This window comes from Pristis pectinata, chromosome 13 (genome assembly GCF_009764475.1).
Source record: "Pristis pectinata isolate sPriPec2 chromosome 13, sPriPec2.1.pri, whole genome shotgun sequence".
Lineage (NCBI taxonomy): Eukaryota > Metazoa > Chordata > Chondrichthyes > Rhinopristiformes > Pristidae > Pristis > Pristis pectinata.
The window spans coordinates 66,849-82,308 of record NC_067417.1 but is presented as its reverse complement, the minus strand read 5'-3'; the positions used below and the strand labels follow the sequence as shown (position 1 = coordinate 82,308).

The 15,460-nt window shown below is 44.3% G+C and overlaps 1 protein-coding gene across 1 annotated transcript in view; it reads right to left on the bottom strand.

Annotated features, from left to right (window-relative positions):
• The window catches only part of tat (tyrosine aminotransferase), a 78,910-nt gene that overhangs the window by 36,753 nt on the left and 26,697 nt on the right, over nt 1-15,460 (bottom strand). The window lies entirely within an intron of this gene.

Below are 15,460 nucleotides of genomic sequence, written 5' to 3'. Positions count from 1 at the left end.
GAACCATACAGCACAAAACAGGCCCTTTGGCCCACCATGTTGTGCCGTCCATCAAACCACCCTCACACTATCTAACCCTTTCCCCCACATATCCCTCTATCTCACATTCCTCCATATGCCTATCCAACAAACTCTTGAACCTGTCTAATGTATCTGCCTTCACCACCACCTCAGACAGTGCATTACATGCACCAACCACTCTCTGGGTGAAAAACCTCCCCCTGACATCTCCCCTGAACCTCCCACCGATAACCTTAAAGCCATGACCTCTCGTCTTGAGCATTGGTGCCCTGGGAAGGAGGTGCTGGCTGTCTACTCTCTCAATATTTTATATACCTCTATCATGTCTCCTCTCACCCTCCTCCTTTCCAGTGAATAAAGCCCTAGCACCTTAAGCCTTTCCTCATATTCCATACGCTCTAATCCAGGCAGCATCCTGTAAATCTCCTCTGCACCCTCTCCAACGCCTCCACATCCTTCCTATAATGCAGCGACCAGAACTGAACACAGTACTCTAAGTGTGGTCTAACTAGAGTTTTGTAAAGCTGCATCATCACTTCGTGGCTCTTAAACTCAATCCCATGATTTATGAAAGCTAACATCCCATAGGCCTTCTTAACTGCTCTATCCACCTGTGAGGCAACTCTCAGTGAACTGTGAATATGAACCCCCAGATCCCTCTGCTCCTCCACACTGCCAAGTACCTTGCCATTCACCCAGTACTCTGCCCTGAAGTTTGTCCTTCCAAAGTGTACCACCTCACACTTCTCCGGATTGAACTCCATTTGCCACTTGTCAGCCCAGCTCTGCATCCTATCAATATCCCTCTGTAAGCTCCGACAGCCCTCCACACTATCCCGCAACACGCCGATCTTAGTGTCAGCTGCAAACTTACTAACCCAGCCTTCCACCTCCTCATCTAAGTCATCTATAAATATCACAAAAAGTAGAGGTCCCAGAACCGATTCCTGCGGGACACCACTAGTCACTGCCCTCCAATCCGAGGGCACTCCTTCCACCACAACCCTCTACTTTCTACAGGCAAGCCAATTCCTAAATCCACACAGCCAAGCTTCCCTGGATCCCTTGGCCTCTGACCTTCTGAAGAAGCCGACCATGAGGAACCTTATGAAACGCCTTACTAAAATCCATATAGACCACATCCATCGCACTACCCTCATCAATCTTCCTGGTCACCTGCTCAAAGAACTCTATCAGGCTTGTGAGGCAAGATCTTCCCTTCACAAAGCCATGCTGGCTGTCCCTAATCAGTCCATGTTTCTCCAAATGCTCATAGATCCTATCTCTTAGAATCCTTTCCAACAGCTTACCCACCACAGACGTAAGGCTCACCGGTCTGTAATTCCCTGGACTATCCCTACTACCTTTTTTGAACAAGGGAACAACATTCGCCACCCTCCAATCCTCCGGCACCATCCCCATGGACAATGAGGACTCAAAGATCCTTACCAGCGGTTCAACAATCTCCTCCCTCGCCTCTCGAAGCAGCCTGGGGAAAATCCCGTCAGGCCCCGGAGATTTATCTGTCTTGATATTATTTAACAACTTCAACACATCCTCTCTCTTGATATCTACAACCTCGAGAACATTACCCTTACCAGCACTTCCTTCCACGTCATCAAGACCCCTCTCCTTGGTGAATACCGAAGAGAAGTATTCATTGAGAACTTCTCCCACTTCCGCTGCCTCCAGGCACATTCTCCCACCTTTGTCTTTAATCAGACCTACCTTTACCCTAGCCATCCTCCTACCCTTCACATACGTGAAAAAGGCCTTGGGATTTTCCTTAACCCTACTAGCCAACACCTTTTCATGTCCCCTTCTAGCTCTCCTCAGCCCTTTCTTAAGTTTCTTCATCATTACTCTATATCCCTCACAAGCCCTGTCTGAACCTTGCTGCTTATACCTTATGTATGCTACCTTCTTCTCCTTAACTAGTTGTTCCACCTCTCTCGTCACCCACGGTTCCTTCACCCTGCCATTCCTTCTCTGCCTTACCGGGACATATTTATCCCTAACGTCCTGCATAAGATCCCTGAACATCGACCACATCTCCATGGTACATTTCCCTTCAAAAAGGACATCCCAATTTACACTCCCAAGTTCTCTCCTTCTAGCCTCATAGTTCGCCCTTCCCCAATTAAATATCTTCTTGTCCTCTCTGCACCTGTCCCTGTCCATGACAATTTTAAAGGTTATGGAGCAATGGTCGCTGTCCTCCAAATGCTCACCCACCAATAGATCCTTCACCTGTCCCGGTTCATTTCCTAAAACTAGATTTAGCATGCCATTCCCTCTAGTCGGCCTGTCGACATACTGCGTCAGGAATCCCTCCTGGACACATTTAACAAATTCCGTCCCATCTAAACCTTTGGCACTAAGCAGGTTCCAGTCTATATTTGGGAAGTTGAAGTCTCCCATTATAACAACCCTGTTATTTTTGCTTCTCTCCAAACACTGCCTGCCAATCTGCTCCTCTATATCTCTACTGCTACCAGGGGGCCTATAGAATACTCCTAATATAGTAACTGCTCCTTTCTTGTTCCTTACTTCCACCCATACAGACTCTAGAGATGTTCCTTCTACAACATCCATCCTTTCCACAGCCGTAACAGTGTCCCTGACCAGTATCGCCACCCCTCCTCCTCTTCTCCCCTCTTCCCTATCCCTCTTAAAACACCGAAAACCAGGAATATTCAATATCCACTCCTGCCCTGACGTCAGCCATGTCATAGCCACAATCTCATAGTCCCCCATACTTATCCAAGCCCTCAGTTCATCTCCCTTATTCCTGACACTTCTTGCATTTAAGTAAACACACTTCAGTCCATCTACCTTACTACTTTTATAGCCTGTACTCTGCTTCTCCTTCCCCAAAGCCTCTCTACCTGTTTGATCTAACTTATCCCCATCCTCTTCTTCCTCTGACCTACTCCACCAGTTCCCTTCCCCCTCACAAACTAGTGGAGGCTTTGGAAAGGGTGCAGAAGAGGTTCACCAGGATGTTGTCTGGATTAGAGAGTACAAGCTATAAGGAGAGGTTAGACAGACTTGGATTGTTTTCTCTGTAGTGTCGGAGGCCAAGCATGACCTGATAGAAGTACATGCAATAATGAGAGACATAGATAGTCCAGATAGTCAGAGTCTGTTTCCCAGAGTGGAAATGTCAATAGAGCCATAGAGCCAAACAGCACAGAAACAGGCCCTTTGGCACAACTTGTCCATGCTAATCATGGTGCCCACCAAGCTGGTCCCATTTGCCTGTGTTTGGCCCATATCCCTCTCAACTGCTCCTATCCAAGTACCCACCCAAATGTCTTTTGAATGTTGTTATTGTACTTGCCTCAACCACTTCCTCTGACAGCTCATTCCATATACTCACCACCCTCTGTGTAAAGTTACCACGCCTCAGGTCCCTTTTAAATCTTTCACCTCTCATCTTAAACCTAAGCCCTTTAGTTTTTGGTTCGCCTTCCCTGTAAAATAGACTGTGCACATTCACCCTATCTATGCCCCTTATGATTTTATACACCTCTATAAGGTTACCCCTCAATCTCTCATGCTCCAAGAAATAAAGTCCTAGCCTGCCCAACCCTACAACTCAAACCCTCAGGTCCTGGCAGCATCCTCGTAAATCTTCTCTGATTTTTTTAAGCTACTACATTATTTATTTTACATAAAGTAGGAGGAATGGGGAATAGGATTACATTTTACCATAAATGGAAGATTAGTTACAGGACAGAAAATAGAGAGGAATGTTATTAGTAGGATAGCACAGGGATCTGTATTGAAGCTTCAAGTAGTGAATAGAATTGAACGTTGCACTCAAGTTCTGGCAAAACCAAGGTTTTATAAAGGTCCATCAGACCTTAAAATACAAGAGTAAGAAAAATAGGAGCAGGAATACCCCATTTGCCCCTTGACCCTTTCCCATCAGGACTGATCTTCTACCTCAAACACCATTTTCCTGCCACATATCCCACAATACCTCTATTATGTGAGACCTAACAATCTTTGTTTTGAATTCAATCAATGACAGAAGCTCCATTCCATATACTCACCACCCTCTGTGTAAAGTTACCACGCCTCAGGTCCCTTTTAAATCTTTCACCTCTCATCATTTTCACCTCTCTAGGGAGGAGAATTCTAATGGTACATCAGCCCTATGGATGAAGAAATTTCTGCTCATTCCTATGACCTATTCCTTGTTTTGAGACCACAACACCTAGCTCTAGATGCTTTAGCCTGGGGATTTCCCTGCCCACTACTACACCATCAAGTCCTCAAAGTATTTTGTATATCCAATGAGGTCCTTCTCATTCTTCTAAACTCTGGAGAACAGAAGCCTAACCTATTCATTCCTTCCTCAAATGACAAACCTGCCATCCCAGGAACCAGTCTGGTGAATCTTCATCACAATTCCTCTGTAGCAAGGGTATCATTTCATGTAAGGAGACAAAAATTTTACACAGAGCTCCTGTCCCACCAAGGCCCTATATAATTGCAATAAAGATCTTTATACTTAAATCTTCTTGCAATAAAGGTCAATATACTGGTCACCTTCCTAATTGCTTGCTGCACCTCCAAGTTAGCTTTCAGTGACTTATGTACAAGACACCCAGATTAATTTGAGTGCAACCATTTCCCAATTAAGGAGAATCCAAAGAGATTTTATAAGTATATTAAGGGAAAAAGTGTAACTAGAAAGAGAATAGGGCCCCTAAAGAAAAACAAAGGAGACACCTTTGTGTGGAGCCACAGGAGATGGTACATCCAAGAATACTGTGGGAGGCTAGAGGAGAAATTGTGGGAACGCCTGCTGAGATATTTGCATCATTGTTAGCCACAGGTGAGGTGCTGGTAGACTGGAGGGTAATGAATGTTGTGCCTTTATTTAAGAAGGGTGGCAAAGAAAAACCTGGAAACTATAAACCAGTAAGTCTAACATCTCTGGTAGGCAAGCTACTGGAGAGGATTCTGAGGGATAAGATATACGTGCTTCTGGAAAGATAGGGGTTGATTAGGGATAGTTGGCATGGTTTTGGGCATGGGAGATCATGTCTTACAAACTTGATTGAGTTTTTTGATACTGTGACCAAGAAAGTTGATGAGGGCAGGGAGGTAGACGTGGTTTATATGGACTTCAGTAAGGCCTTTGATAAGGTTCCACATGGTAGGCTGCTCTGGAAGGTTAGATCGCATAGGATCCAGGGAGAGCTGGCTAATTGGATACACATTTGGCTTGATGGTGGAAAGCAGAGGGTGATGGTGGAAGGCTGTTTCTCAGACCTTATACTACCTCAGTGCACTGTGTAATGAATTGATCTGTTTGAACAGTATGCAAGACACTGTACCTCAGTACATGTGACGATAATAATAAACCAACCAACCGACTAGTAGTGTGCCTCAGAGGGATCAGTGCTGGGCCATTTCTTTTTGTCATCTATATCTATGATGTGAATAAGAATGTACAAGGCATGGTTAGTAAGTTTGCAAATGACATTAAAATAGGTAATGTAGTGGACAATGAAGAAATTTATCAAAAATTGCAGGGGGATCTTGATCAACTGAGTAAGTGGGCCAAGGAATGGCAAACATAGAAACACAGAAAACCTACAGCACAATACAGGCCCTTTGGCCCACAAAGTTGTGCCGAACATGTCCCTACGTTAGGAACTACTAGGTTTACCCATAGCCCATTTCTAAGCTCCATGCACCTATCCAAAAGTCTCTTAAAAGACCCTATTGTAGCCACCTCCACCACCGTTGCCGGCAAATGGAGTTTAATTCAGATAAGTGCGAGGTGTTGCATTCTGGAAAATCAAATCCAGGCAGGACTTTCACAGTGAATGGCAGGGCCCTGGGGAGTGTTGTAGACAGAGGGATCTTGGAGTACAAGTACACAGTTCCCTGAAAGTGGAGTCACAAGTAGACAGGGTGGTGAAAGTGGCTTTTGGCACACTGGCCTTTATAGTCAGGGCATAAAAGTTGGGAGGTCATGGTGCAGTTGTACAGGATGCTGGTGAGGCCGCACTTGGAGTATTGTGTTCAGTTATGGTCACGCTGCTATAGGAAAGATGCTATTAAACTGGAAAGAGTCCAGAAAAGGTTTACAAGGATGTTCCCAGGACTTGAGGGACTGAGTTATAGGAAGAGGTTAGACAAGCTAGGACTTTATTCCTTGGAGTGTAGGAGACTGAGAGGTGATCTTATAGAGGTGTATAAAATCATGAGGGGCATAGATAGGGTGAATGCACTCAGTCTTTTTCCCAGGGTTGGAGAATCAAGAATTGAAGGCATAGGTTTAACACAGAACATAGAACTGTACAGCACTGGACAGGCCATTTGGCCCATGATGTTGTGTTGACCTTGATGCCAATTTATACCAAATGTCCTCCTCCTCTTATCATCCATATTCCTCCATTCCCTCATATTCATGTGTCTATCTAAAAGCCTCTTAAACTCCACCAAACTGCCAGATTCCACTACTACCCTTGGTAACCTATTCCAGGCACCTACCACTCCCTGTGTAAAAAAACTTGCCCCTCACATTGCCTTTAAACATCCTCCCTCTAACCTTTAAAGCATGTCCTCTGGCATTTGACATTTCTACCCTGGGGAAAAGATTCTGACTGTCTACCTTATCTATGCCTCTCATAATTTTAAAAACCTTTATCAGGTCTCCCCTTTGCCTCCAACGCTCTAGGGAGAACCACCCAAGTTTGTCCAACCTTTGCTTATAGCTCTTATCTTCTAATCCAGGCAACATCCTGGTTAACCTCTTCTGCACCCTCTCCACAGTCTCCACATCCCATAATGGGGGTGACCAGAACTTCACACAATACTCCAAGTGTGGTCTGACTAAAGTTTTATGTAGCTGCAGCATGACTTCCTTACTCTTATACTCAATACCCCTACCAATGAAGGCAAGCGTGCTGTACGCATTCTTTTTCACCTTATCCACATGCATTGTCACCTTCAGTGAACTATAGACCTGGACCCCAAGATCCCCCTGTACTTCAATGCTATTAGGGGACCTACCATTAACTGTTTATTTTCTCCTTTCACTGGACCACCCAAAGTGCAATACCTCACATTTGTCTGGATTAAAATCCATCTGCCACTTCTCTGCCCATATCTGTAACTGATCTATAGCCCGCTGTATTCTTTAACCATCCACAACTCCACCAATCTTGGTGTCATCCACAAACTTGCTAATCCACCCATCTACATTTTCATCCATATCATTGATATATATTAAAAAAAAACAGAGGTCCCGATCAGCACTGGTCACGGACCTCCAGCCAGAATAACAGGCTTCCACCCTTACTCTGTCTTATGTAGGCAAGCAGGTTTTGTATCCAAACTTGCAATTCACCCTGTATCCCATGCATCTTTATCTTCTGAATCAACCTTCCATGAGGGACCTTATCAAATGTCTTGCTAAAGTTCATGTAGATAACATCCACTGCCTTACCCTCATCAAGCTCCTTTGTCACCTCTTCAAAAAGATCAATCAAGTTTGTAAGGCATGACCTGCCCTACACAAAGCCATGCTGACTGTCCCCAAGCAGACCATGCCTTTCCAAATACGCATAAATCCTATCCATAGAACCATAGAACACTACAGCACAGAAAACAGGCCATTTGGCCCTTCTAGTCTGTGCCGAAACTATATTCCGCTAGTCCCATTGACCTGCACCCAGTCCATAACCCTCCAGACCTCCCCCGTCCATGTGTCTATCCAATTTATTCTTAAAACTTAAGAGTGAGCCCGCATTTACCACATCAGATGGCAGTCCGTTCCACACTCCCACCACTCTGTGAGTGAAGAAGTTCCCCCTAAACCTTTCCCCTTTCACCCTAAAGCCATGGCCTCTCGTACTTATCTCTCCTAGTCTAGGTGGAAAGAGCCTACTCGCATTTACTCTGTCTATACCCCTCATAATTTTGTAAACCTCTATCAAATCTCCCCTCATTCTTCTCCGCTCCAAGGAATAAAGTCCTAACCTGTTCAGTCTTTCCCTGTAACTCAACTCCTGAAGACCCGGCAACATTCTGGTAAATCTTCTCTGCACTCTTTGCATTTTGGAAGGACAAATCAAGGGAGGACATACAAAGTAAATGGTAGACCACTGAGGAGTGCGGAGGAACAAAGGGATCTGGGAGTTCAGATATATAATTCCCTGAAAGTAGAGTCACAGGTAGACAGGGTTGTAAAAAAGGCTTTTGGCATCCTGGCATTTATAAATCAAAGTATTGAGTATAGGAGTTGGAATGTTTTAGTGAGGTTGTATAAGTCATTGGTGAGACCAAATTTAGAATACTGTGTGCAGTTCTGGTCGCCAAACTACAGGAAAGATGTCAGTAAGATTGAAAGAGTGCAGAGGAGATTTACAAGAATGTTGCCGGGTCTTCAGGAGTTGAGTTACAGGGAAAGACTGAGCATGTTAGGACTTTATTCCTTGGAGCGGAGAAGAATGAGGGGAGATATGATAGAGGTTTACAAAATGATGAGGGGCATAGACAGAGTTAATGCAAGTAGGCTCTTTCCATCTAGATTAGGAGAGATAAGTATGAGAGGACATGGCTTTAGGGTGAAAGGGGAAAGATTTAGGGGGAACATTAGAGTGAACTTCTTCACTCAAAGAGTGGTGGGATTGTGGAATGGGCTGCCATCTGATGTGGTATATGCGGGCTCGCTCTTAACTTTTAAGAGTAAATTGGATCAATATATGGACGAGAGAGGTCTGGAGGGGTATGGGCTGGGGGCAGGTAGATGGGACTAGCAGAATAATGTTTCGGCACAGACTAGAAGGGCCGAATGGCCTGTTTTCTGTGCTGTAGTTTTCTATGGTTCTCTTTCAATCTTACTGATATCCTTCCCATAGTTAGGTGACCAGAACTGCACACAATACTCCAAATTTGGCCTCACCAATGACTTATACAACCTCACCATAACATCCCAACTCCTATACTCAATACTTTGATTTATGAATGCCAGGATGCCAAAAGCCTTCTTTACAACCCTGTCTACCTGTGACGCCACTTTCAGAGAATTAAGTATCTGAACTCCCAGATCCCTTTGTTCCTCCGCACTCCTCAGTGCCCTACCATTTACTGTGTATGTCCTCCCTTGATTTGTCCTTCCAAAATGCAACACCTCACACTTGTCTGCATTAAATTCCATCTGCCATTTTCTGGCCCATTTTTCCAGTTGGTCCAGATCCCTCTGCAAGCTTTGAAAATCTTCCTCGCTGTCCACAACACCTCCAATCTTTGTGTCATCAACAAACTTGCTGATCCAATTTACCACATTATCATCTAGATCATTGATATAGACAACAAACAACAATGGTCCCAACACAGATCCCTGAGGCACACCACTAGTCACAGGCCTCCAGTCTGAGAAACAATCATCCACTACCACTCTCTTCTCCCACACAGCCAGTTTTGAATCCAGTTTACAACCTCTCCATGGATACCTAGTGTCTGAACCTTCTGAACTAACCTCCCATGTGGGACCTTGTCAAAGGCCTTACTAAAGTCCATGTAGACAACATCCACAGCCTTTCCTTCAGCTACTTTCTTGGTAACCTCCTCGAAAAACTCTACAAGATTCGTTAAACACGATTTACCACGCACAAAGCCATGCTGACTATCCTTAATCAGCCCTCGGCTGTCCAAATACTTGTATATCCGATCTCTCAGAACACCTTCCAATAATTTACCCACTACTGATGTCAGGCTCACTGGCCTGTAATTACCCGGTTTACTTTTAGATCCTTTTTTAAACAACGGAACAACATGAGCTACCCTCCAGTTCTCCAGCACTGCACCCATGGCTAAGGACATTTTAAATATATCTGCCAGGGCCCCTGCAATTTCAACACTAGTCTTTCTCAAGGTCTGAGGAAATATCTTGTCAGGCCCGGGGGATTTATCTACCCTTATTTGCTGTAAGGCAGCAAGTACCTCCTCCTCTTTAGTCTCTATATGTTCCATGACACTAGTGCTTGTTTCCCTTCCTTCCATATCCACGATGCCAGTTTCCTGAGTAAATACTGATGCAAAAAAACTGTTTAAGATCTCCCCCATCTCCTGAGGCTCCACACACAGACGACCACTCTGATCTTCTAGGGGACCAATTTTGTCCCTTACTATCCTTTTATTCTTAATATACTTGTAGAAACCCTTCAGGTTTACCTTCACATTACCTGCCAAAGCAACCTCATGTCTTCTTTTTGCCTTCCTGATTTCCTTTTTTAGTATTTTCTTACTTTTTCTATACTCTTCAAGTACCTCATTTGTTCCTAGTTGCCTATACCTGCTATTACACCTCTCTCTTTTTCTTAACCAGATCACCAATATCCCTTGAAAACCAAGGTTCCCTCTGCTTGTTAACTTTGCCTTTAGCAAAGTTTTAGCAAAGTGGAGATGATGCTTTATGCCTCAGCATCATCTCCAATAGCTTCCCTAGCTGTGAGGTTCAGTGGCCTTTAATTACCTGGATTATCACGATTTCCTTTCTTGAACAAGGGTACAACATTTGCTACTCTCCAGTCCTCCAGGACCCCGTGTGTTGTCAGTGAGGACACAAAGATCTTTGTCAAAGCCCCAGCAATCTCCTTACTTGCTTTGTTCAATATTCTGGGATATATGCCATCAGGCCCCAGGGACTTATCCACTTTATTGCTTTTCAGAAGACCCAGCACTACCTCCTCCTTAATCTAAAAATGTCCCAGCACATTAGCATGCCCACTCTGCCTTCGCTATCTTCCAAATCCTTCTCCTCGATAATGTATGGTGGGGTGAAGGAACTATGGTTGACAAGAGAGGTGGAACATTTAGTCAAGAGGAAGAAGGAAGCATATTTAAGGTTTAGGAAGCAAAAATAAGGCAGGGCTCTTAAGAATTATAAGGTAGCCAGTAAGGAGCTTAAGAAGGGACTTAGGAGAGCTAGAAGGGGACATGAGAAGGCCTTGGCAAGAAGGATTAAGGAAAACCCCAAGGCATTCTACACGTATGTGAAGAACAGGATGATGATTCGAGTGAGGGTAGGACCACTCAGGGATAAAGGGGAAAACATGTGGCTGGAGACAGAGAAGGTAGGAGAGGTCCTCAATTTATATTTTGCCTCAGTATTCACCAGGGAGAGGGACTTTGATGAATGTGAGGTCTGCATAGAAGCTAATGTGCTGGAGCATATCGAGGTTAAGGAAAAATTAGTGTTGGAGCTTTTGAAAAACATTAGGATAGATATGTACCCAGGGCCAGACAGGGTATATCCCCGGTTACTATGGGAAGTGAGGAAAGAGATTGCTGAGGTGTTGATGATGATCTTTGCATCCTTCCTGGCCACAGGAGTGGTATCAGAGGATTGGAGGATGGCAAATGTTATTCTGTTGTTCAAGAAAGGTAATGGGGTAACCCTGGGAATTCTAGACCAGTGAGTCTTACGTCAGTGGTGGGTAAACTTTTGGAGAGGATTCTTAGGGGCAAGATTTACGAGCACTTGAAGAAGTATAGTCTTATTAAGGATAGTCAACATGGCTTTGTGAGGGGCAGGTCATGCCTCATGAGTCTAACTGAGTTTTTTGAGAAGGTGACAAAACAAAGTGATGAAGGTAGAGCGGTGGATGTGGTGTATATGGATTTTAGTCGTGTGTTTGACATGGTTCCCCATGGTAGGCTCATCTAGAAAGTCATGAGGCATGGGATCCATGGAGACTTGGCTGCGTGGATTTGGAATTGGTTTACCCACAGAAGACAGAGGATAGTAGTAGATGGAGAGTATCTGCCTGGAGGTTGGTGACTAATGGTGTTCCACAGGAGTCTGTTCTGGGACCCCTGTTCTTTGTGATTTTCATAAATGACTTGGATGAGGAAATAGAGGGATGGGTTAGTAAGTTTGCAGATGACATGAAGGTTGGAGGTGTTGTGGATAGTGTAGCATGTTGTCGTAGGTTACAATGGGATGTAGACAGGATGCAGATTTGGGTGGAGAAGTGGCAGATGGAGTTCAATCTGGAAAAGTGTGAAGTGATACACTTTGGAAGAACGAACTTGAAGGCAGAGTACAAGGTTAATGCAGGATTCTTAGCAGCGTGGAGGAACAGAGAGATCTTGGGGTCCAAGTCCATAGATCCCTCAAAGTTGCTGTGCAATTTGATAGGGCAGTTAAGAAGGCGTATGGTGTGCTGGCCTTCCTTAGTTGGGGGATTGAATTCAAGAGTCATGAGGTAATGTTGCAGCTCTACAAAACTCTGGTTAGACCACATTTAGTGTGCTGTGTTCAGTTCCGGTCACCTCATTATAGGAAACATGTGGAAGCTTTAGAGAGGATGCAGAGGAGATTTACCAGGATGCTGCCTGGATTAGAGAACATGTCCTAAGAGGAAAGGTTGAGTAAGCTAGGGCTTTTCTCTTTGGAGTGACAGAGGATGAGAGGCAACTTCATAGAGGTTTATAAGATTATGAGAGGGATAAATAGAGTGGACAGCCAGCACCTTTTTCCCAGGGTGGCAATGGCCAATACCAGAAAACATCCACTTCAGGTAAGTAGAGGAAAATTTAGGGGAGATGTCAGAGGTGTTTTTTTTTACACAGAGAGTGGTGGATGCCTGGAACGCACTGCCGAGGTGGTGGCAGAGGCTGATACAACAGGAACATTTAAAAGACTCTTGGTTAGGCACATGGATGTAAGAAAAATGGAGGGTTATGGGCTGTGTAGAAGGGAAGGATTAGGTTGATCATGGGGTAGGTTTATATAGGTCGGCACAACATCATGGGCTGAAGGGCTTGTACTGTGCTGCACTTTTTTATGTTCTATGTAAATACCGACACAAAGTACCCATTTAGTACCTCGGACACTTGCTCAGACTCCAAGCACAAATTCTCTCCTTTATCTTTGACTGGATCCCTACTCTCTTCTTAGTTATCCTATTTTTCTTAATATAATTATTGAATGCCTTGGGATTGTCCTTGATCCTGCTCACCAAGGACATTTCATGGACCCTTTCGGCCTTCCTAATCGCCTGCTTGAGCACTTTCCTGCTATCTCTATATTCCACAAGGGCCAAGTCTGATTTCAGGTTCCTAAACCTTACTTATGATTTCTTTTTTGTCCTGACTAAATTTAAGACCTCTCAGGTCATCCAAGGTTCCCTTACAATACCATTTTTGTCCTTTCTCCTTACTGGAACATGCCAATCCTGAACTCTGATCAGCTGGTCCTTAAACAACTCCCACATGTCAGACGTGGACTTGTCCGACAGCAGCTGTTCCCGATCAATGCCCCTTAGCTCCTGTCTTATCCTGTCGTAATTTGCCCTCCACCAGTTTAGTACCTTCCCGCAAGATCCGATTTTATCCTTACATTTATAAGGTGAGAGGGGGAAAGATTTAATAGGAACTTGAGGGGCAATTTCTTTTTCTTTACACAAAGGGGTATGTATGTGGAATGAGCTGCCAGAGCAAATGGTTGAGGAAGGCACAATAACAACTTTTAAAAGACAGTTGAACAGGTACATGGAATGGAAAGGTTTAGAAGGATATGGGCCAAATGGTGGCTAATGGGACAAGCTTGGATGTGGCATCTTGGTTGGCATGGACCAGTTGCGCCAAAGGGCCTGTTTCTGTGCTGTATAACTCTATGAACTATAATCTCTCACCATTTATATATACTGATAGTGTATCTCTATTTTCTTTCTACCAAAGTGGATATCTTCACATTTTGCCGCTTTGCGCCATCAGTCAGTTTATCTAATATTCCAGACTATCATCACTACATACATTCCCAATCGGCAAATTTGGAAATGTTATATTTGGTCCCCTTGGCCAAAAGATCAATATAGATTCTGAATAGCTGGAGCCCAAGTGTTTATCCCTGTTCTACCTCACTAGTCACAATTTACCAACCTGAGAACTCATTAACTCCTACTCATTGTTAAGTCCTAAATAAAAGGTTACTGTTACTCCAAAACATATGGTATGGATTGAAAATTGATTGACAGACAGGAAGCAGAGGAGGAATATGTGAGTCTTTTCCAGAGTGGCATGTGGTAACTAAATGGGTACCTTGGGGATCAGTGTTTGGGCCTCAACTATTCGTAATACACATCATTAATTAGAATGGGGAACAAAATGTAATATTTCATAACTGGCCCTTGATATGAAACTAGGTGAGGTTGCAAATTGTGCAGACAATGCCCAGAGGCTTCAAGGCAATTTGGTGGAGGGAGTGCATTCAGATTGGACGGCTGTGACTAGTGGTGTCCCACAGGAATCAGTTCTGGGACCTCTACTTTTTGTGATATTTATTAATGACTTCGATGAGGGGGTGGAAGGCTGGGTTAGCAAGTTTGCAGATGACACAAAGATTGGTGGTGTTGTGGATAGTGTGGAGGGCTGTCGAAGCTTGCAGAGGGATATTGATAGGATGCAGAGCTGGGCTGACAAGTGGCAGATGGAGTTCAATCCAGGGAAGTGTGAGGTAGTACACTTTGGAAGGACAAACTCCAAGGCGGAGTAGAAGGTAAATGGCAGGATGCTGGGCAGTGTAGAGGAGCAGAGGGATCTGGGGGTTCATATCCACAGATCACTGAAAGTTGCTTCGCAGGTGGATAAGGTAGTTAAGAAAGCTTATGGGATTGTTAGCTTTCATAAGTTGGGGGATCGAGTTTAAGAGCCGCGAAGTGATGATGCAGCTTTACGAAACTCTGGTTAGGCCACACATAGAGTACTGTGTCCAGTTCTGGTCGCCTCATTATAGGAAGGATGTGGAGGTGTTGGAAAGGGTGCAGAGGAGATGTACCAGGATGCTGCCTGGATTAGAGAGTATGGATTATGAGGAGAGACTAAAGGAGCTAGGGCTGTTCTTATTGGAGAGGAGGAGGATAAGGGGAGACATGATAGAGGTATACAAGATATTGAGAGGAATAGATAGAGTGGACAGCCAGCGCCTCTTTCCGAGGGTGCCAATGCTCAAAACAAGAGGATGTGGCTTTAAGGTATTGGGTGGGAAGTTCAAGAGGGATGTCAGAGGGAGGTTTTTCACCCAGAGAGTGGTTGGTGCATGGAATGCATTGCCTGGGGTGGTGGTGGAGGCTGATACCTTGGACAAGTTCAAGAGATTGTTAGATAAGCATATGGAGGAATTTAAGTTAGAGGGATATGTGGGAGGAAGGGGTTAGATAGTCTTAGGTGTGGTTTGAAGGGCAGCACAACATGGTGGGCTGAAGGGCCTGTATTGTGCCGTATTGTTTTATGGTTCTATGGTTCTATGGAAATATTGGGCAAGTGGAGAAAAATATGACAGATGTTGTATCATGTGGGTAAGTGTGAAGTTACTCACTTCAGTCGGAAAAACAGAAAGGGAGATTATTATTTTAATAGTATTAAATTGGGAAGTGTTGATGTATAAAAAGACTAGGGTGTC